The 21,997-nt window shown below is 47.2% G+C and overlaps 1 long non-coding RNA gene across 1 annotated transcript in view; it reads right to left on the bottom strand.

Moving 5' to 3' along the window:
• LOC110293669 overlaps positions 1–21,997 on the bottom strand; it is a 46,474-nt gene that overhangs the window by 2,775 nt on the left and 21,702 nt on the right. The window lies entirely within an intron of this gene.

The raw sequence follows: 21,997 nt of genomic DNA on the forward strand, positions 1-21,997 counted from the left end.
AGGGAGGGAGGGAGGGAGGGAGGGAGGAAGGAAGGAAGGAAGGAAGGAAGGAAGGAAGGAAGGAAGGAAGGAAGGAAGGAAGGAAGGAAAAGTTCAAATAAGTTTGGGCACAGTCCTGGTGCACAGCAACATTAGCAACCCAAACGCCCGGGACCTTGTGAAGCTTGTCCACCCACAGCCTCAGCAGCCAGCTGCTGACAACTAGGACTAACCAGTTTAAGACAAAATCGGGGCTGGGTTAAATTATACCAGGAGAAAACAAGTCAGTAAACTTAACAGGAGATCTGTACCAAACCAAAAGGCCTGCAGTCTTCAAAAGTTAAATATGGTAAGAGAAAAAAAAAAGGTAAGAGGGTTATTCTTAAAAGATAAAACGTAAACCATAAAGAAGTATTACCTGGGGAGATGCTAGTTCAAATGTGTGTGCATACACATATTCATATGTGTGAGGCTGCACGTGTGCATGCATACATGCATGTATAAAGCTGCATGTAGGCACATGCATTCATATGTAGAAGCTACTATGTAGGCACACACATGTTCATATGTGCAAGGCCATATGTGTATACATACATGTTCATATATATGAAGCTATGCACATACATGCACACATTCATTTGTGTGAGGTTGCACATATACACACGCATGTTTATATGTGTAAGGTTGCATGTATGCACACAGATATTCCATATGTATGAGGTTGTACATGTACATGCAGTTGATCATATGTAAGGCTGCATGTGTGTATGCATGTTGTGAGGAGACTAGAGTACAACCTCAAGTGTAACCATTCCTTAAGTATCATCTACCTTTTAAAAATAATTTCTAAAGATATATTTTATTTTTGTTTTTACTTTTTATTTTATTCTATTTTATTTTTATTCATGTGTATGTTTAAGTCTGTGTGTGGATGCTGCATGTGTTCAGGTATGTGTGGAGGCCAGAGAGGGTGTCTATCCCCTGGAGCTGCAATTACATGTGATTGTGAGCTACCTGCCTTGGGTGCTGGGAGCTGAATGGAAGTTCCCTAAAAGAGCAGTAAACACTCTGAAGCCATAGCCATCTCTCCAGCCCCAGGCACCATTTTTTCAGACAGGTTCTCTCACTGGCCTGGAGCTCAAGTAGGCTAAAACTGGCTGTCCCACAAGCAGGGAGCTGTCTGTCACCACCTCCCCAACCCTGGGATTACAAAGTGTCACCACCATACCCACCTTTTATTAAATAGGTTCTGGGGTCAAACTCAAGTCCTCATGCTTGCATGACAAGCACGGAACCATCCTCCCAGCCCAGAGTGCAAATGATGTACTTTAAACAAAAGATATAAAACATTATTTTAGAACAGTTGAGAAAGACGACTGAACTCAAGCGTTCCTTTGGAACTGCTATTGATCTTCTCACACGAGACGTTATAACTGTAAAGGATGTTTTTATTCTTAAGGTTATCAGGAGTATTTGGAGATGAGAGCCACAATATCCAAACTCACCTGGAAATACTGTATCAAAAAGAGCCGGCTGCAACAATGTAGCAACGTTTCAACAGACTCTGCAAACAGGCTTCATGGGTCACTATTCTTCCAAACTTGTCCATAGGTTTGAAGATTTCCAAAATTAAAAGTCAAGGGTGAAGGGAGAAAGTGCAGGACCCAGACTGGCCGGAAGCGAGCTCTGCCAGCTGCAGGGACCCCGCCTAGCCAATGCAGCCCGGCCACCCATGGCCAAGGGCTGAGTCACCATTGCAAAGAGTCCTTCCCCCAAGGGCTGCAAACCGGAGAGGGCAGAGGGTCAGGGGCCCAGCTGGAGACCCACTTCCCCTAGTAGGCCTCTTGAAAAGGTCAGGTCCCCAGACATCAAGAAGGAGCCCTGTCCCTGTGGAAAGCTGGAGCCAGAAACCGGCCTGCGAGGCTCACTGGGAGGTGATCACATGGACACTTGCCCCCTTGAGACAAACCACTCTTGTTCCCCCACCCCCACCCCCACTCCCACCCCCCGCATGAGCTTTAGGTCCCTGGTGCAAGAGTTTCCTTCGGTTCCTCTTCTACAGGCTCCAAAGCAGCCACCACCCACTGCTGCCTGCAGAAGGGTAAGAGAAGAGTTGTCTGACCAACCGACCATGGCGTGCTCGGGGCTCAAATCACAGCAACATCTGGGCTGCAAGGGCTGGACCGGGTTCCCAAGTGGAACAAACTAAAAACCTATGGACTTCAGCTCTCTTTCAGAGACTCCCAAATGATATTAATACCTCAGGGCTGAGGTCAAAGAGACTCATGGCCCTTTTTTAACAGATATTTCTCCAACTGACTGCCCCACTCCCAAACTCTCTTTCGCAGCCCTACAATGCTCCAGTCACACAATGTCAGGATGCCTTCAGGAAGTTTTGCTAAAAGCTGTCTTTTGGCTTGATATGGTTTGAATCCAGAACATTCCCACAGACTCTTGTTTTAAGTGCTTGGTCCCCAGCTTGTAGACCTATTTTTTTGGGCAGTGGAGCCTTTCGAAGGGGGAACCTGGCTGGTGGGAGTATGACTGTCACTAGAGACAAGCCTCTGACACTTATCCCAGCTGGCTGTCTCGGCTTTCTGGTCTACCACCACAGGAACCCCAGCTACTTCACGCTCTTACCACCATAGATGGAGCTGCCCTGCCCTGCCTTCCCTGAGAGGAAGCATGGAACTCTCCAGAATCCCTGAGCCAAGATAGGGATTTTTCCTTTTTCCTCATGAATGTTATTTCCACCAGGTGTTTGTCACAGTGACACAAAAGTAACATGCGCTCCTGGAACAAATTTAGCCATTGTAGCACCTCGCTTACCTATATTCTTCCCTGTTACATGAGCTAGCCCCATATTCAGTGAGATACAGACGTGACATTACCTCCACATCCCTCAAAATAACAGGCATAAGAAAAGCTGAGGTAGGAATAGGTGAGAGGGCAGGGGTGACTAGGTGGCAGGTCTGAGGATCTATTCAGTGGTGGGACCAATTGTTCTGAAGACAGAGTTCAATGGCCCCTGTGTGTGTGTGTGTGTGTGTGTGTGTGTGTGNGTGAGAGAGAGAGAGAGAGAGAGAGAGAGAGAGAGAGAATGAGAGAAAGAGATTGAGAGAGGGAGGAAGAGAAAAATATTGAGGGGAAGGGAAGAGGAGAGAGGGATGGAGAGAGACGGACTGAGAGATTGAAAGAGGGGGATATGATGGGGGAGGCATACAAAACACATGACATGGCGTAAGTGGTGCAAGTCGGAGGACATTCTCAGGTGTTGGTCCTTGCCTTCCACCTTGCTTGAGACCCAGCCTTTAGGTTGTTTTTGTTTCCCACAGCATACATCAGGGACCACAAGTTCATAGAGATTCTCCCATCTCTGCTTCCTGTCTCCTTGTAGGAGCACTGAGCCCTGGAAATGTGGGAGGGGAAAACGATACCTGCATCTGCGAGTAAATGGTCACTGTGTTGGGCCTTGCTGTTATGATCCTTGCTTCCCATCAACTCTTGAGATTTGATGGGAGTCTTTCTCCCAAAATTCCCAAAGAAAAGGAAAAGGGAGATTGTGCCAGGATCCCCCACTCCCGGTGACTGTCCTACATGCAAGAAAATCATCCCACTGAGCCCAGGCAGAGCTATAGACTGACCCTGTGTGCATAAACATCCAATCTCATAAGAAAGTGATTCACCTCATGTGACAGGGTATGTGAGTTCCTTTTCTCTTTAGAAGCAGCTCAGGGAGTGTAGTGCATCATGGTGGGGGGCGGGGGAGAAGGTATGGTGGTGAGAGCCACTTTGTCTCTGTTGGCTGGAGCATTGAGGTATCTGGTCACATCATGAAAGCCAGAGATGAGACAAGACTTAGGGCCAGGCTATCACCCTCAAGGCCTGCTCTGAAAAGATTGGCTTCTTACAGCTAGGCTTTGGCCCCTAAAAGTTCTACAGTTCACCACCACCACCATTAAACAGCACCAACCATTACCAACTAGCAACCAGTTAAAGTAAACATGAGTCTGTGTGGAGAGATGCCATTTCCCAGGTACCCAGGCTGCCAGCAGCCCAGAGTCTGAGATCACCTTGTTACAAACTGCAGTAGGTCTTGTGTTCTCTGCTGCACATTTCAGACAGAGCTGAGGCTTTCACTGCTGTTGGCGTTGAAAGAAACGTACCTCCTGGTGCCCACTTGATGGTCAGAGGACACAGAAAGGACACACAACAGCAGAGAGGGGTCCTGACTTCAGTCACCTGCCTCTTTACTGAGAACCTCCTTAGTAAATGCTGAGCCCTCGCTCTGTGCAGCCTGGGAAAGGCAGCATCACAGACAACGCTCAGACAACAACTGTGCTAAGTGCTACAAAGGGAGTAATGATGATTTCAACAGGCATAGCAGTAAGCCTGACCCAGCCTGAGGACTCAGGACCTGGCCAGGGCAGATGCAGTCCCCACAGCTAAGGGCTTCATCTGTGCCCAAGAGTATGGCCCAGAAGCCAACCCCAGTCTAATTGTGCAGCATTTGCATATGCACACATTTATTTATAACCATATATTTTTCTGTTTGAATGTATGCATATGTATCCGTAGATGTATTTATATAGTTATACATATAGATGCTCTGCATGGCTACTTGAGTTAAAGTTAACCATAGAGGAAATTCAGTGTCATTCCCTTCCATTTAATCTCTTTATCATGATTATATACATAAGGCATCATGTTTATTTTTATATTCATATATTTACTCTCTCTCTCTCTCTCTGTATGTGTGTGTGTTTCTGTGTGTGTGTGTGTTCATATGTGACACATAGGAGGTCAGAAGACAACTTACAGAACTTGGCTTTCTCTTTCCACCACTTGAGTTTTGAAGACTGAACTCAGGCTTGGTGGCAAGCACCCATACCTACTGAACCACCTTGATGTCCCAGGAGATCACACTTATGACCTACAGCCAGAACACATATGAGTCCTGACCAGAACAAGACTGTTGCGATCAAACATCCTGCCCCAGTGTGCCCTATGCTGCACCTGTCAGACAGTGTGTATGGAACTGAGCAAGGATGTGCCCACGGGCCTCTGAAAGAGGCATGAGGCTACAGAAGATCTCAGTGCACTTCACAGTGCGTATGTATGTGTGCATATGTATGTCAGCTCCCTGAGCTCGGGCATGCCTATGTGTGGAAGCCCTGTATTCTGTGAAGGGGAAGGGAGGTGAACACCTCATTTTCCTGGGTTGGCAGGTTTGTGGTTCCATGCCTCTGGGAGTCAGACACTTGCTACAAGCTCTGGTGTTCCTTACAGCCGTTTTGCCTGCAGCGGTTGCACAGTTGAAAAATATGGGTCCGTGTGACTGCCAGGAGCCTTGGCAAAGGCAAACAAGTAGGACCCATGGCCATTTTGCAATTCCTGCTCATTAGACATGTCTGGGGCCTTGCGCGTGAGCTCTGAGGATAAATAAGTATAAATATTATATTTGCCTCCAGGTTATCTTTAAAAATGTATTTCCCTCTCCTTCTACCTGTCTCCCAGCCCCCACCAGTAACTGTCAGAGCCTCCCAAAGCTCCTGGGTGTCAGAAATGCCACCCAGAGTGTCCAGAGTCCTTAGTGAGTGGTTTGCTCGTCCTGAACTGACTCCGTGGCCTGTTCATGGGTTGTCAGAGGCAGCTGGGAACCCTGTGAGCTTCTCGATGCCCCTGGAGCAAGAGGAAAGGGTGTGGCTGACACCTGGCACTGAGTATCTAAGCGTCAAGAAACACTACAACACAGTGGCAAGGGCCTTTGTCCTTGCCAGATGGGCCTGGTTAGCATAAACAGGGCCACACATGAACTAGGGGCATAGCAAAGGTTGCAATGTACTCCTAGCTGGCATAGTGCCACTGTGTGGGAAAAGCCTGAGATTCCCACAATGGGGCTAAAGCCATCCAGGCCATCCTCAGTGTATGGGCCACTTCGTTAAGGGAGCAAAGCCAGGGCTAGGCTGTTTCTCCACTGGTGGAATGCCTCCTGGGCAAGCACAGAGCCTGAGTTTGGGCTCAATGGCACAAAACCTGGAAGTGGCTATGTATACTCATAATCCCAGTGCCCTGTATGATAGGCACCAGGGTTACCCTAGGCTACATAGTGAATTCGAGGCCAGTCTTGGCTATATGAGACTCTGTCTCAAAAGGAGAGGTTGGGGGGAGCCCTACTCATAGAACTCAAGGAAAAGAGGGTTTGGGGAAAGAGGCTGGGCCTCCTACCATGCTCTGAGCTGCCTGTGACTGGGTTTTAGGGAACAGGTATTTTTAGGAGGCTGCCTGTGCAGTCTGCTGATTCCCTACACTGAGAGTCACTGAGGTAAGGTTAAAAAAACATGGAGGGAGGTATGCCCAGCTCCTCAAGCTTCAAAGGGGGTGGTAAACCCTAGAAACTGCGCTGCTCCCGTCTTCTATGAAGGCCCCCCTCCTCTTCAGGGTCCCCATGAAGAGTCCACTCTTCTACCTACATCGGCCTTTCAGTGGTCCAGGGAAATACAGCTCAAAGCTAGGTCTTCAGGCTGCTGAGACCCCCACCCCCTTCATGGGACAGCATCTCCTCACTGGCACAAGTCAAGGCTAGTGTCGTCCAAATGTGCCCCATCTGCCACTGCCATCTCCAATGGGGGACATAGTGGCATCTGCTCAGCATCCACCCAGAACAGCAGGCTGTGGATTGGTGCAGTCGTCGTGGGAGAAACCATCTTTCTCCCCTCAGGTCTGTCTGCCTTGGGACTCAGTAGGTAGAGTGAGTCTCTAAGGCATCAGAGATTGTACATCAGCACAAGGAAACATCATCTCTATGTGACATGACAGTAACAGCTACCACTTGTTTGCTACCTATGACTAGTCTAAACCTGTCGTAACGATAGTGTTCTTTTCAGGCTTCTATGTCAGGTTTGGTTTATCCCCAGCCCGACATAGAAGGAAGTCTATATGACACTTAAAAAGGAAATAGTGAGGTGAGGTGATGCACACATTTAATCCCAGCACTCGGGAGGCAGGGGCAGGCAGGTCTCTGTGAGTTCAAGGCCAGCCCGGTCTAACCTGAGCCAAAGTTTTAAGTTTTAATTACTTTGCCTAAGAGATCCATAAAACAAAAATGCTGCTTAGCTGTAAGCCCCTTACAGAAGAAAGATATTCCCTGAGATGCTGGAGGCTATTTATGTCAGATAACAAGCCGCGTGCTTCTGCTTCCTGAAACAAGTGTGTTTGACTCAACTGTAGTGGATGTGCTTGACCACGTGTAGTCAGGAGGTACATGGGCAGGAAATACCTCAGGACGTACATTTGCCCCTGACTGGGCATGATGGGACATACTGTGGCCTTACAGGTTTGTCCTTTTAAGCCTCTCCATAATATGACTCATAGCCATTTTCTGGGGACCCTAGAATGCACCTTGCCAGACAGAGTCCGTCATCCTGGCCAGCATTTAATTAAACTTGCTTCAAATCTGACTCAAAACTGTAGGAGTGGTCATAGTCTCAATCCGTGGGATTAATCACACATAGGGAGTTCTAGGACAGCCAGGACTACATAGTGAGCCTTGTCTCAAAAACAAAACAAACAAAACAGATACAAATGAACAGATGATTCATGCTTCAAGCTTTAGATGTAGCCATATGATTGATCCAATGGCTGGAACCTGCTACTGTCGCCTTACAAAGACAGAAGGAGACCTCACCCACCTTCTGAAGGCAAGAGGGTGAAAATCTGGAAAGAATCTGTCTCTGTCTCTGTGTGTGTGTGTGTGTGTGTGTGTGTGTGCATGTGTTTGTCTCGCTCTGTGTGCATGTGCACACACATGTGTAGACACTGAATGTAGAGACCACAGGTAAACACTTGGTGTCTTCCTCAATCACTTTCCATTTTTTTTTAAAGATTTATTTATTTATTATATGTAAGTACACTGTAGCTGTCTTCAGACACTCCGGAAGAGGGCGCCAGATCTCGTTACGGATGGTTTTGAGCCACCATGTGGTTGCTGGGATTTGAACTCTGGACCTTCGGAAGAGCAGTCGGGTGCTCTTACCCACTGAGCCATCTCACCAGCCCTCCATTTTATTTTTTGAGACAGGGTTTGGACCTCACAGATTTAGCTAGACTGACTGGTCAGCCAGCCCCAGAGGTCCTTTGCAAGTGCAGGCCCCACAGTGCTGGGGTTACAGACACAGGTCACCAGTGTGGCTTTCATATGAGTCTTGGTGATCCAAACTTGGGTCCACCTGCCCACACAGCAATCCCTTCACCACCTGAGTCATTAGACCAGCCCCCTGGGAAGACACCTGCAGGCGGGGGGTTCTTTAGCTCCTTGGCTTCTTCTAGGAGGTGCTACACGAGAGGAGAGTTTATCATTCCAACCTCTTCTAGTTTGAGCATCTACTGTTCGAAAATGAAGCATGTTTCCTCATCTGTTCTCTCCACATCTCAGCGTTCTCATCTATAAATGGGAGTCACGGAGTCTTCCGGGGACTAAAAGAGATAGAAGCTGTCTCTGCACATGGTTGGCAACCATTATGATTAGAAATCATTACTGTTTGTCCAATTCCTTCTCTCCCTGCAAACCACCATTCTTCCCGATCACTTTAGCCCAGGTCCGGCAATGACAGAAAAAAGGAAAAGCTGTCAGGAGGAGCCTGACAGAGCAAAGAACGGGAGGAGCAACTGGTGCTCCCCTTCTGGCCAAAGATGGAACTCTGTGACTGTTCTAGATTGGTTGGTTTGTCACCTCTCGTCCAATCACCTGTGAGTGGCTGTGAGCTCTACACTGACCTGTGATTTGCTTGTCCCAGGAGGGTAGAGGTGACACGGTGATAGCTCAAGATCTGGCCTTTGAGGTGACTTGGTGATTTTTGCTTCCTTCTCCTCAGTCACTTGCTCTGGGAACAAATCTGCTTAGAACCCAGGCACAAGCAACAGGACTCCAAGCCACACAGGAAATAGCTGTGGAAATAGCTCTAGCAGAGGTCCTTGCCCAGAGCCACCATTGGCCAATAAGCATCAGTTGCAAGATAGTGCCGACTGAGCGCTAGATACCACCCAAGCAGGAGAGCTGCAAGTTCAGATAGCGCCAGGCCTAGTCATGATCTGAGTACAACAGCAGGACAGAGCCCGAGTGAGAATCAGCCCGCCAACTCCAGCTTACCCTCAGAACCAGGAGAGAAAACAATGAACAACTTGTCCGAGGCCTTAAGCTTGGGGTTGGCCTATGAGCAGTAAGTAACCCACTCACTGTCAATATTATCATTATGCTTCTTGTGGCCTCCTCACGTTGGCTTGCTACAACTGGAAGTGTGTCTCAAGAACAGCGAATAGGATGGAGCATCCACATCAGCCCCTAACACTGTGTGACCCTGTTCCCACCCCACCTGACTCATTTAGTTCCTGTGTTGGGAGAAAGGATCTGATTGGTCCGCTTAGATAGATGTTCACACTTGATAAAGTTACCTGGGAACAGGAATGGAGGGCACAGGTGCCTAGGACTGTATGGAGGTTGGAATGTGTGTGTGGGGTGGGGGGAGGAATGGCAGGGTTCTCTAAGAAAGGATTTGGGACATGAAGAAAATAATAGGGGCTCTTGCAAGGCACATTTTACTCATGGTTTCTATTTTGATTTGGTTTTCTTCGTGGGCCACACAGTGCCAAAATACCTACAGGAGCTCTATCCTAGTATCCTTCCTGTTGCTACAACAAAACATCCTGACAGAAAGCAGCACAGGGGACAGGGGACAGGGGACCTATTTTGTCTTATAACCGCAGGTGGTAGTCCATGACTTCAGAGAAGCTTCCCACCCACAGACAAGAACAGAAGGGACATGGGTCCTTGTTGGCACGCTCTCTCTCTGTCTCTCTCTGTCTCTCTGTCTCTCTGTCTCTCTCTCTCTGTCTCTCTCTCTCTCTCTCTGTCTCTCCCTCCCCCCCCCCCCCCCCCCCCCCCCCCCCCCCCCCCCCCCCCCCCCCCCCCCCCCCCCCCCCCCCCCCCCCCCCCCCCCCCCCCCCCCCCCCCGGTTGCTACCCAGCTAGTTTTCTCTTACTCAGTCCAGAGCCCAGCTCATGAAATGGTGCTGCCCACATTGGGCTCTTCCCACCTTCATTAACAATGAAGACACTCTCCGACAGACATGCTGCGTGACAACTGGCTCTCCTAGGTTGTAGGAAGTAGTCAGTTAAAACAGATCATCACTAGCTCCAACTACTACACCCTCTGTGTTACATGAATTGAAAGATAGCCAGACTCCCCCAGAAGTCCTGGGGTTCACCCTAATTTGTAACCAAGGGCAAGAGATGATTTATGGGGCTGAAGCCTTGGGGAATCTTGAGCTGTTCTCAGACGTGTACATGAATAAACAATCTGTGTGTGTGTGTGTGTGTGTGTGTGTGTGTGTGTGTGTGTGTGTTCACAGAGAGTCTGCAGGATATAAATACCATCCTCATCAAATAGAGTGAAGATTCCAGAAGCTTCTGAGAGAGGGGCCATGTTCTGGACAATAGACATTAAGTCCTAGTTAGTAGAGGGCAGTCACTGGGCAAATGCATCCAAGTTAACTCCTTAACTTCTCCAGCTTCTCTACTATCTTTTCTCCAGAGCCTTTCTTTTCTACCCTTCAACACAAACCTGTACCACACCAGATCACAGTGACCAGGCCAGTGTCCGTCCCTACAAGAGATGGCTGCAGCCTTTGCTGCCCAGAAACTTCTATTACCCACACTAATAACATCGTGAGAGATCCTCCCCAGAGCCTCTTGGGATGCGGTAGGGACACATCTCTGTCCTTCCAAGTCCCAGCTTAGCCTTTCTACATCTAGATATTCCTCTACCCACCGAAGTCTCATTGCATTCACACTTCTGCCTAGAGCTGGTTGTCTCTACATTTGGGGTGTTTGTAGCCTAAGATTGATGGCAGGACATCAGAATGGGCATGCCTGGCCCCCAGTGACCCATTAGCGGGCAGGAGGCAGCCATGTTGGTGGGGGTGGAGATCAGTGAACATCACAAACTACAAACTCCATCTTGGCCTCACAGCCATTCATTAGAGTCTGATGGTGCTGGCCAGGGTCCAGGAGAGTAAGCGGCTGATTTCTGTTCTATTATAGCTTGAGTCCATATGCAAACCAGGGGACTGTCTATAAATAAGATATTATAGTTAAATCAATATTGATTATTAGGAGTTAGTGTTATATTTAAAGCCATAAAATGGAATAAATATTATGGTAAAAGTGTCCTAAATCTCATGGGTAAATTAACTGTGTAAGACAAGGAGACGGGCCTTGGATTGTAACCCTATGTCCCAGTAACGACAAAGAGCTGTGGGGTAGATGGCTGTCCTTTGTAGAGGTAGAGAGGGTCAGAGAGGGAAAAAAGTGATTTAGGAGCGATGTCTATGTCCATTAGCCCATTCCTCAGCCATAGTCTTTAAATACTAGCTTAGGGGCTGGTGAAGACATCCAGTATATACCACGATGCTTGTCTAACAGGTACTAAGGTCTGGGCTCTAAACATAAAAATGGGTAGGAAGGTAGGCAAGCAGGCAGACAGACAGATACACAGGCGTTTATTCTGACAGTAATTTGTATTTGCCTCATTTATTTTTGTCTGTCTGTGTGTGTGGCTGAGATGGGGGTCACACGCGGAGGTGGTCAGAAGATATCTCTGGAGTTGGTCCTCTTCTTCCTTCTTTACGTGGGTTCTAGAGATCAAACTCAGCTCACCAGACTTCGTTCTGCAAGCACCTCTGCCTAATGAGCCACCCTGCTGCCACCGCCCCAATTTCTCTTTCTTTAATTTTTAAAATTAACGTGATGATTTTTAAAAAAAAAAACTTGCAAATACAAAATATCAACATTTTTTTTCTAATTTCTAAAATAATGTTTTCCTTCTTGAAACCCCTGATATTTACATCCATAGAAACTACGGAGAGGTGAAGATAAAGGAACAGGAGGAAAATAAAACCAACAGAGTCTTGGTCCCTGGTCTTTGGTCCCTGGATTTGCTTAACAAATCCCTGAGGGAACTGATGCATAAAGCAGACAGGTAGCCTTCGGCCCATGGTTTTGATAGTCTCAGGGGTCCTTGTGGCTTTTGGCCCGTGTTGAAGCCCTTTGGGAACAGAGTAGCCATGTGGAGCCTGTGGCAGAGCAAAACCCTTCAACTAGAAGCTAGGAACAAAAAGAGGAGTCCGCTGGGGTCCATTCCCCCTTCAGCGGCATGTGACTTACAGGCTCCTGCCAGGCTCCACCATGAAGCTCTTGCCCATCTCCTTGCACAAGCCAAAGAGCAACTTTGAATTTCTTTTGAGACAGAGATATTCAGGTAACCCCAACTGTTTTAGAACTTGTTGTGTAGCCAAGGGTGCTGGGACTACAGACGTGTGGCACCATGCTTGCCTCTGAAGAGCAACTTTGAGGGGCTTTGGGAGACCTCCTGACCCCAACTTACAGCCATTGCGGTCAGCATTTTGGTGGGAATCCTCCCAGATGTTTTTCTGTGGGTCTGTGTGTGTGTGTGGATAGACGTGTGAGTGTGATATATAATTCTTTAATAGCACCAAAGTCGGCAGGCTGACCTTCAGTCTAAATAGATTAATTCTGCAATGTGTACTAAAACTATACTTGAGGGCTGATGGGATGGCTCCACAACTAAGAGCACTTGCTGCTCTTCCAGAGGATCCAGGTTTAAATCCCAGCACCCACATGGTGCCTCACAACTGTCTGTAACTCCAGTCTCAGAGCATCCAATGTCCTCTTTGACCTCCAAGGTACATACATGATGCACATACATACATGCAGGCAAAACAGTAATACATATAAGATAATAAAGTAATTTTTTTTCAAAATTAGTAAAACAAAATATACTTAATTTTTTAAAAATGAGAGTGGTCCTCATTGGCTCATATATTTGGATGCTTAGTTCCTGAATGGTGGGACTGTTTTGGGAAATATTAGGAGGTATGGCTTTGTTGGAGAAGGTATGTCACTCATGGGTGGGCTTTGAGGGTTCAAAGCCCACATCACTCTCTCTCTCTCTCTCTCTCTCTCTCTCTCTCTCTCTCTCTCTCTCCCTTACTCCCTCCATTCTTCCTTCCCTCCCTCTCTCCCTCCTTCACTCCCTCCCTTACACAATCCCTCTCTTCCCCTCCTATTGCCCCTCCCCCTCCCTCTCTCTGCATCCGGCTTGAGGATAAGATATAAGTTCTCAGTTACTGCTCCAGCACTATGCCCACCTAATGCCACGCTCCTGCCATGATGATCATCGACTAACCCTCTGAAACTATAAGCAAGCCCCCAACTAAATGCTTTCTTCTATAAGTTGCCTTGGTCATCGTTTCTCCTCATGACAATAGAACGATAATGAAGACGATAACACTACTCTAGCAATTCCTTCTAACCATGTGTATGACTTGTTTCTAATACTAATAAAACTTCAGTTTTATTCTTTGTATCAATGGAACTAACTGAAAAGTGCGTACCTTCAAGAAATTAGGCTTAACTTTTCTCCAGATGGAGGAATGAAAGTTGAGACTTGGATGAGAAGCCATGTCTAATAAGACAACAAACAGATGCTGCCACATCCCTAACCAGGAGATGACTTAGCAGAGGCCGGATGGGGAGATTTGCAGAAACTGCATGCGGTGAATGCCTGTGGTCAGGAGACCTCCCCACACCACCTTCCTCAGTGGACAGAGCCCAGAGACCTCTTGCACTGTCCCATCATGGAATGGCTAGGTCTGCAGCAGTCAAGACAACCCTCAGTTGCCAGCCCTAGTTGTGAATAGTCATCTTTGCAGAGCCCCAACAGGAGGGAACTTCCCACATCCTGCTCCTCTTCACCGAGCCCATGAAGAAACATCAGGCCCTTCATCTGTCTGCAGAGATCAGGAAGATGTGAATTACAGCTGGTCAGTCAGTATCCTGAGCAAGTATCACAAGGACTCCAGGACCACTTGGAGGCCACCCGGAGCAGGGGCAGACACAGCTAATAGTAGCCATGTCCCCCTCTAACACGCTTCTGCTGAAAACTGGTTTCTGAGCTTAGTTACAGCTCAGACTTTCAAGGCTCCCAAAGCCCCTGCCTCTTCCAAGCCTGGCATCCAGCCTCCTGTGGATCAGTGTGTTGGTCAGGGCTGGACAGACACTAAGAATTCCCATGGTCTGCCATCTGCAATTTTGAGACCCAGAAACACCCCCTCTCTGAAACCTTCCCAGGTCCCCAAAGGTAACACATTGTCTTCCTTTACCTCCTCTCAGAATTCCCATGATCTTTTGCTTGTACTCATAGCACGTATTTTACCATTTCTGGTTGTTATTATTGCAAATAATTTGTGCCATAGCCGGGGATGCATGTTCATGTGTGTGCACCTGCACATGTGTGCATGTAATGGCCAGAGATCAGTCTCAGGTGCCATTTGCCCAGAAGCTACCTACCTTGCTTTTTCAGACAAGGTGCCTCACCCGTCTAAGGCTCACCAACTTGGCTAGACTGACTGGCTAATGAGACCCGGGAATCAGGCCGTAGTGAGGACACAGACTCATTTCCTCGTACATGCACATCACACACTTTACAAACTATTCTTTCCCTAGCCCTACAAATAATTTTTAACATGACACAAAACCAGGATTGCACCCCATATGATAATGAGAAGAGCTTGTAGAATAAATGAAGAAATAAATAGTCGTATACACACATTGACAGAAGGCATAGCAGCGCCCTCCATGTTCAGCCCTCAGCGGGCTAACCCTCGCAAGAGGCACTGGATAGAATGCAGCATCTGCAGAGGAAATGCAGAGCTGCCAGCATGAGCATCCTCTGCAGATGTGAGACTCTGGGGGCCCTGGTCCGACTCCATGGGCGTGAAACCTCAATGTTTCCTTGTGCCGTTTTATTGGCTTGAGCACCTGGCTATTGTTAGATCGTGACTATTCCTGGGTCCCTCTGCGGTTCTATATCAGGCATCCCAAACTGGCCTCCCGCAGGCCAAATGCATCCTGCAGCTTTGTTTGGCCCAAGCTGGTATTTTTTGTTTTAATTGACTTTAGTTGCCAGCATGCAAAATTCAAGAGATGTCACATAAAATTCCAGATTTCTGACTTCTCTTGAAAACTCAGGAGGTCTAACAATATCATGCTTAACTTTCTATGGTCTATAAACCATGGCTGGTACTGCCATGGCTTACACACAGACACATACCCACCCACCCCTACCCCACCCCACCCCACACACACATGCATGCCCTTTATGGAGCCATCTTCCCCACAAGGCCTATCTCACTGGTTTTCTGTCTGGCCCCTGAGGCTGTAACGCCTCTAGATCTCTGCTCACTGAATTTGACCACTGGGAGCAGCAGGTAGCTGAATGGGTCACAGGAGGACAGTAACTAGAAGGTTCTGGAAAAATCACTCTCCTTCAACCTACCTATGGAGAATGTGCCTTCTTCTGTAAAAACTGAACTCTTTTCCCTGTTGGCCTACAGAGGAACGCAACCATCAGTCCCCAGGGGCCTGAACAGTAGGTCTTCGTACCAAATCTTCAAAACTTAAGTAAAAGCCAGAACTAATTTGCCCACTTACAAAGAAGAAAGTGAAGTCGAAGGATATGAAATCAATCACCCAAGGCCCCACAGCTTAGCTGGCTGCCCCAAGGCCTCTGCTCTTCCTGCCTAGAGATGACTGGAACTCAGCTGGGCTGAGAAAGTCTGGAGGACTTCATGTAGTCTCTCAGCCTTGGAGGCTCTTAGGGAGTACTTACTGCTTGGTTATCACAGGTCAACAGGGATGGGAGTTCTGGCTCAGAGGGCAAACACGGCATAAGGCTCGAGAGGTGACTTGACCCCCTCCAGGTTTGCCCAATCCTTGATGGGGCCCAGCCAGTTGGCTCACCCCAGACCAGGCTGCCTTTAGGCCGGAACACTTTAGCCCCTCAGACCTCTCTACAACAGACTGCCAGAACAGGCCCATGAGGAGAGATGAAGCCCATGACTAGTAGCTTCTCTTGTCTAGGAAGGGAGCACGGAGAGTGAGGAAAGAGAGGCTTTTCTTGAATCCCCACCCCCTTTTCCTGTATCTTTGATCCCTGTTTTTTCTACCAACAAACCAGCTGACTACCTCCTAACAAGTCCTGCCCCTCCACACCCTTCCTGCTCCTTTGTACCATCCCCATCTTAGCCACCAGATGCATGGGACCCCATGTCCCCTGCCTCCACAATGATGTCTCACACCTGTTCCCCACACAGCGGCCACAGTGAGCTCCCTAACTTGTGCATCGGAACTCACTCCTCTGGATGTGAGTTGGAGGTTACGCTCATGGAACTACTGCAGCTATAGCGGACACACCACACACACACACACACACACGATCACAAATGTGCACAGCACTAACCAGAGATGCTGCATTTTGTTAAATGTTTTTAAAGGAAGTAGTGCAAATGTAGGAAGGTGATATGTTGGAATGATACAGGGGGGCATAGTTGGAAATTTTGGAGGTGGATATACTCAAAACATACTGTGTGGTTGGGCATGGCGGTATATATGCCTTTAATCGCAGCATTCGGGAGACAGAGATAGGTGGGTCTCTGTGAATTTCGGACTACATAGAAAGTTCCAGACCAACTAGCGCTACAAAATTAGGCCCTGTATATAATCATCAAAGAAAATGACTTGACGTGCTCCTAAAGGCGTCTCTTCACCTTACAGTCAAATATAAAGTGTTACGGCTCCACGCCGCAGCTCCACTGGCCCTCACCTCTTTAAATATATGATCTGCTGGCCTCCCCTCCCCCATGCACATGATGGGCCAGCAGCAACCAACCACCTCTTCACACTCCTTGAGCAAGCAAGCTCATTCCCACCTCAGATCTCACCAAATGTCCTTTCCCCTTGAAAAATCCTGCGTGGCTGCTTATTTTTGTCATCCAGGTCTAAGCTGAAATATCCCCTCCTCAGAGTCCCTCCCAGTGCCCAGGAGCTCATCTCTGGTCCCTTATGCTCATGTCATTCATGTTTAGTTTCTCCACAAATCTATCTGAAGTGATCTTAATTAAATATTTGCCTTCTTGTCAATGGAGAGTCCAAGCTCAGACACATTCTGCCTTGTTCAATATTATTTTCCCCCGTGAGTAGCTCAGAGTAACATAGTTGTCAAATTAATTAATTAATCAGTTATCCAAGCGAAAGATGATCTGGGCACATAAGAACGCATGTGCATCAAGAGAGAAATGGAAATCTGAGAAGTGGTGCAAGAACAGGAATCGAGAAGCCAGTTACAGAGAGCAGAGGAGACAGCAGAAGCCTGGGGGCTGAACAGGAGGAGCTACACGTATCAGGTATACATCTATTTAGGAGTTCAGGAAAGAGATTTGGGCTGCTGGTTGATATTGGAGGAAAATATGTAGAATAAATGGGGCTTGGAGCTGTGACTTTCCTCCACCCGTGATAAGAGGAGGGACTCAGGTGACTGCCATAGCATCCCTAAATTTAGCTGGACAGATAAAATAGGACTAGAAAGGGACCCTATGTAACCAAACACCTGACAAGAGCAATTTAACTAAACTCACAGTTTGAGGGGATACAGTCCATAAGCTCGCAGTTTGAGGGGATACAATCCATAAGCTCACAGTTTGAGGGGATTCAGTCCATAAGCTCACAGTTTGAGGGGATTCAGTCCATAAGCTCACAGTCTGAGGGGATGCAGTCCATAAGCTTGCAGTTTGAAGGGATACAATCCATAAGCTCACAGTTTGAGGGGATACAGTCCACATGCCCTCCTGGTAAGAACACATGGCGGCTACACAAAGTGGCTGGGCATTACATTCACAGTCAGGAAGCCAAGAGAAATAAAAACTACTGCTCAACTCACTTTCTCTTTTTATCCTTTTTTTTAATCTAGCCCAGGAATGTTGCCAACTCTATTCAGAATGGGCCTTCCCTCCTCAATTAAACTTCTCCAGAAACACTCTCACAGGAACACCAAGAGTTGTGTCTTCAAAGTGATTCCAATTGTAGCCACACTGACAGTGTCTAACCATCATAGCAGCTAAGAGTCTGGAGAGATGGGGAAGGAGGAGAAACCCTGTTGTTGGGGAGCTTTTCAGGGAGATGGGAGCTCTGGAAGCACTGCCCTTGCAGTTTGGAGACACACGGACCTAAGCTCAGTCACCGACTCTAGACAGATAGACACCAGATTAGAGTGGACTGAAAATGGAGGTGGGGGTGGACACCAGCACAATGGTGGAGCAGAAACTCAGTCAATCTGGTCTGGATGGAAGGCCAAAGACATGGTAACAGCCAGAGAGGACAAAAGGTCAAGAATGATGATGTCACGTAACCCAAACCTTTGATTGGACGTGAGTATAACAAGGCTTAAGCTCATTTCCCCAAAGGGCTGCTGATGGCCATGCAAGTCATTCTAGGTACCCAGCCATGTCTGAGGCACGTATGAATACCACCCAAGTAAACAACCCCTTAAGCCAGGTACCAGATCCTCCACTGGGATGTAAGAACAAGGGAAGAAATGACTGTGGGAAGTACACCAAGTGATGGAGGAGGTGATTATAACCCTCTGAGTGCTGGAGGGCTAGAGATGGTCATAGGGCAGCACGAGGCTTTACTTTGTATGGTGTGTGTGTGTGTGTGTGTATGTGTATGTGTGTGTGTAGTGTGTGTAGTCTGTGTATGGAGTGTATGTGTGGTGTGTGTGTGTGTGGTATGTGTGTGTGTGTGGTATGTGTGTGTGTGTGGTATGTGTGTGTGTGTGNNNNGTNTGTGTGTGTGTGTGGTATGTGTGTGTGTGTGGTATGTGTGTGTGTGTGGTATGTGTGTGTGTGTGTGTGGTATGTGTGTGTGTGTGGTATGTGTGTGTGTAGTGTTGTAGTCTGTGTGTGTAGTGTATGTGTGGTGTGTGTGTGGTGTGTGTGGTGTGGTGTGGTGTGTGTGTGTGTGTGTGTGTGTGTGTGTGTGTGTGTGTATGTGTGTGTAGTATGTGGATATGTGTGTGTGTGTGTGTGTGTGTGTGTGTGTATGGGTGTGTGTTGTATGTGTATGTATGTGTAGGAGCACTTGCCCATGCATGTCTGCGAGGAAGTCAGAGGACAACACCAAGTGTCTTCTTCTGCTTTGACCCACATTTCTTTTACTGAACCTCTAGAGCTAGTTAGACTAGTTAGTTAGTTCAGTTAGACTAGCTGGCCAGCAAGCCCTTGGACACCATCTATTTACACTCTCAATACTGAGTTTACGGATGGCACTCTGCTGTGCCTGGCTCTTACATGAGTTCCAATAAAACTTTATTTACAAGAACAGGAAGTAGGCTGGCTTTGGCTTGTGGTCCAGAGCTGGCAGACCACTGCTTTGGATCTAAAATCCCTGGCACAAGGGACAGGGAAGGAGTCCATCCCGGGCATTCAGATTCAAGCCAGAGGCCTGACCACTGTGCCTGTAAACTCACTAAAAGGGAAAGCTCCCAACTCACTGAACAAGCAAATAATAAACGAGTTTTAAAAATAATTAAAATTGAAAATTGATTGTCTGGACCAGAGCAGATTTATGCAAAGGGCCCCTGGTCTGCCGGGAGTGGAAGGAGGGTTTCTAAGCTCTGTGTTGAACAAGCTAAGCATTTTTTCAGATTATTCCCAGCATAATATGCCAAAGGGAATAGGCTCCATTTATTATTTCCTTAAAAAAATCAATGAGCTGAAACATTCCCTCTAGACCTATAATATTTATTTCAATGTTCTGTCAATAAATATAACAAGGTTAGCTTTCTATCAGTTTAGTTGGAAGAATCATTTGAGGGAAGTTCTATTTGTTAAGCTCGATTACAGAAAGCAATCAATAAGGGAAAATTCCCTGGTCACTATAGGCAAGAAATATAGAACTCAGAGGAGCCATCCCAGACAGGAGATTGATGCTTCTGCCCCTAGTCATTCCCAAAGGTGGGAAATGTGGGTGCAGCACTGAGTGAACTTGGAAACCAGAGAGTAGAAGGGATCACTCTGTCACAAAGAGACAGAAAATGGAGCCAAGTATCCCAGCACACACTTGGTACCCAAACACTGAGATACAGTGAGTTCAAAGACAGCAGGGTGAGACCCCATCTCAAAGAAACAAAATAGACAAACAAAAGGAACTAAAAGCCAAGCATTCTGACCTTAGAGTTCATCCAAGTCTTGAGTTGGGTTGGAGGCTGGGATGGGGACCCAGGGAAATGGGACGTTTGCCTCTTTTAGTTGAACTTATTTTCTAAGAGGCTGATCTCGTAGAATGTGGTCTCAGACTGGTGTTAAAATGGCAGGGAAAAGAGCCATCTGTGACTAGGAGATTGCTGGGTGCTTAGAGAGCTCACCTTTTGATTAATACACACACACACACACACTTTCTCTCTCCTAGAGTCTTATTTTGAATGCTGTTCCTGGCTTAGGCTAGAGAACTCAACTATCTCTAAGCCTTCTGAGACATGAGCCATAGAGGTCACTGACCAGTTGGCCACCTCCCCATTTACACGGCTGGATGGTGTCTTTTTCACCTCTCCAAGCTTCTTCCTCCTCTCGGAAGACTGAGGAAAATCTTGACACCTTACCCCTGGAGTACACAGAAAGCAAGGCAATCGTGACAGTGCTGGGGAGATGCCATAGCCGTTACTACTATTGCCTGAATTACTATTGGCATCGACTGAATGCATTCGATATGCCGATCGTTAAACTAAGCATGCTGCAGGTCTTATCAATTTGACTCTCACTGCAACTCACTGAGACAGATGACGTAAACATTCACCTAACAAACATCAAAGACGGCACTTGGACAAGTGATGGAGCCAATCTAGAGACGCAAAAACGAGAGAGAGAGAGAGAGAGAACGGCATATATACACAATGCAATATCATTTATGCATAAGGAAAATCAACAGTATATGATTTGGAGGGATGGGGGAGGAACCAGAAATCATCATGTTAAGTGAAATAAGCCAGGTGCAGAAAGAAAAAAAAATCACATTTTCCTCTAATAGGCAGCATCTAGCCTTTTATACAAAAGCAGAATGGGGCTATCTGAGAAGAGGAAAGAGAAGAGCAGAAAAGAGAAGGAAGAACAGAAAAGGGGGATAAAGCAGGGCAAAGAAAAACAAAGTAACCAAAAATAATAGTTAATTTTTAAAAAGAAAGAAAATAGGCTTAAGGATTTTTTTTAAAAGATTCAGAGTCACAAAGCCAAAGAAGGCAAAGATTAAAATCCAAAATTATCTAACTCCCAAGCCTGTACTGATAACCTTGGCAATCAGACTATAATTATCCTAACCCGAAAAGAGTGGCCTTCCCCATCCATACCCACGCCCACCCAATCACTACCAATCACCACCTGACGCATAAAAAATGGGCTCTCAGCACAGGAATATAGCTCAGTTGGTAAAGCGCATGTCTCACTAGTGGGAAAGCCTGAGATTGGTCCCACAACCCACATAAAAGCTGGATGTGTGGCCTGTGCCTGTAATTTCAATTCTGGGGCCGTGAAGACAGAAGGATCCTGGGGCTTGTAGGCTAGCCCATGTAGCCAGACTGGTGAGCTCCTGGTTCAGAGAGAGACTGTCTCAAAAGTTATATGAAAAACGACTGAGAAAGATACCTGATGTCAACCTCAGGCCTCCACGTGTGTGCACGTTCACACACACACACACACACTCATATGCATAGATTCACATACACACACACATGCACACAGAAACACACAATGACACATGCTCACATGCACACACTCACACACATACACACACTCACATGCACACAGAAACACACAATGACACAGGCTCACATGCATACACTCACACACATACACACTACACATTCACAAGCACACACAAACCCAACACATCCTAAGCAGGGCTCCAGCAGGCTTCTGGGTCTTCATCTCTCACCTCTGAGTCCCATAGCCTTAAATATCCAAAGACGGCTTCAATGAGTGAAGAGCCTTTGAAGACTCTCCAAAGACATGCTTCAGCAGTAAGAGGTCTTCAGCTTTTTTTTTTTTTTTTTTTTTTT

Source organism: Mus caroli, chromosome 4 (genome assembly GCF_900094665.2).
Source record: "Mus caroli chromosome 4, CAROLI_EIJ_v1.1, whole genome shotgun sequence".
In the NCBI taxonomy this organism is placed as follows: Eukaryota; Metazoa; Chordata; class Mammalia; order Rodentia; family Muridae; genus Mus; species Mus caroli.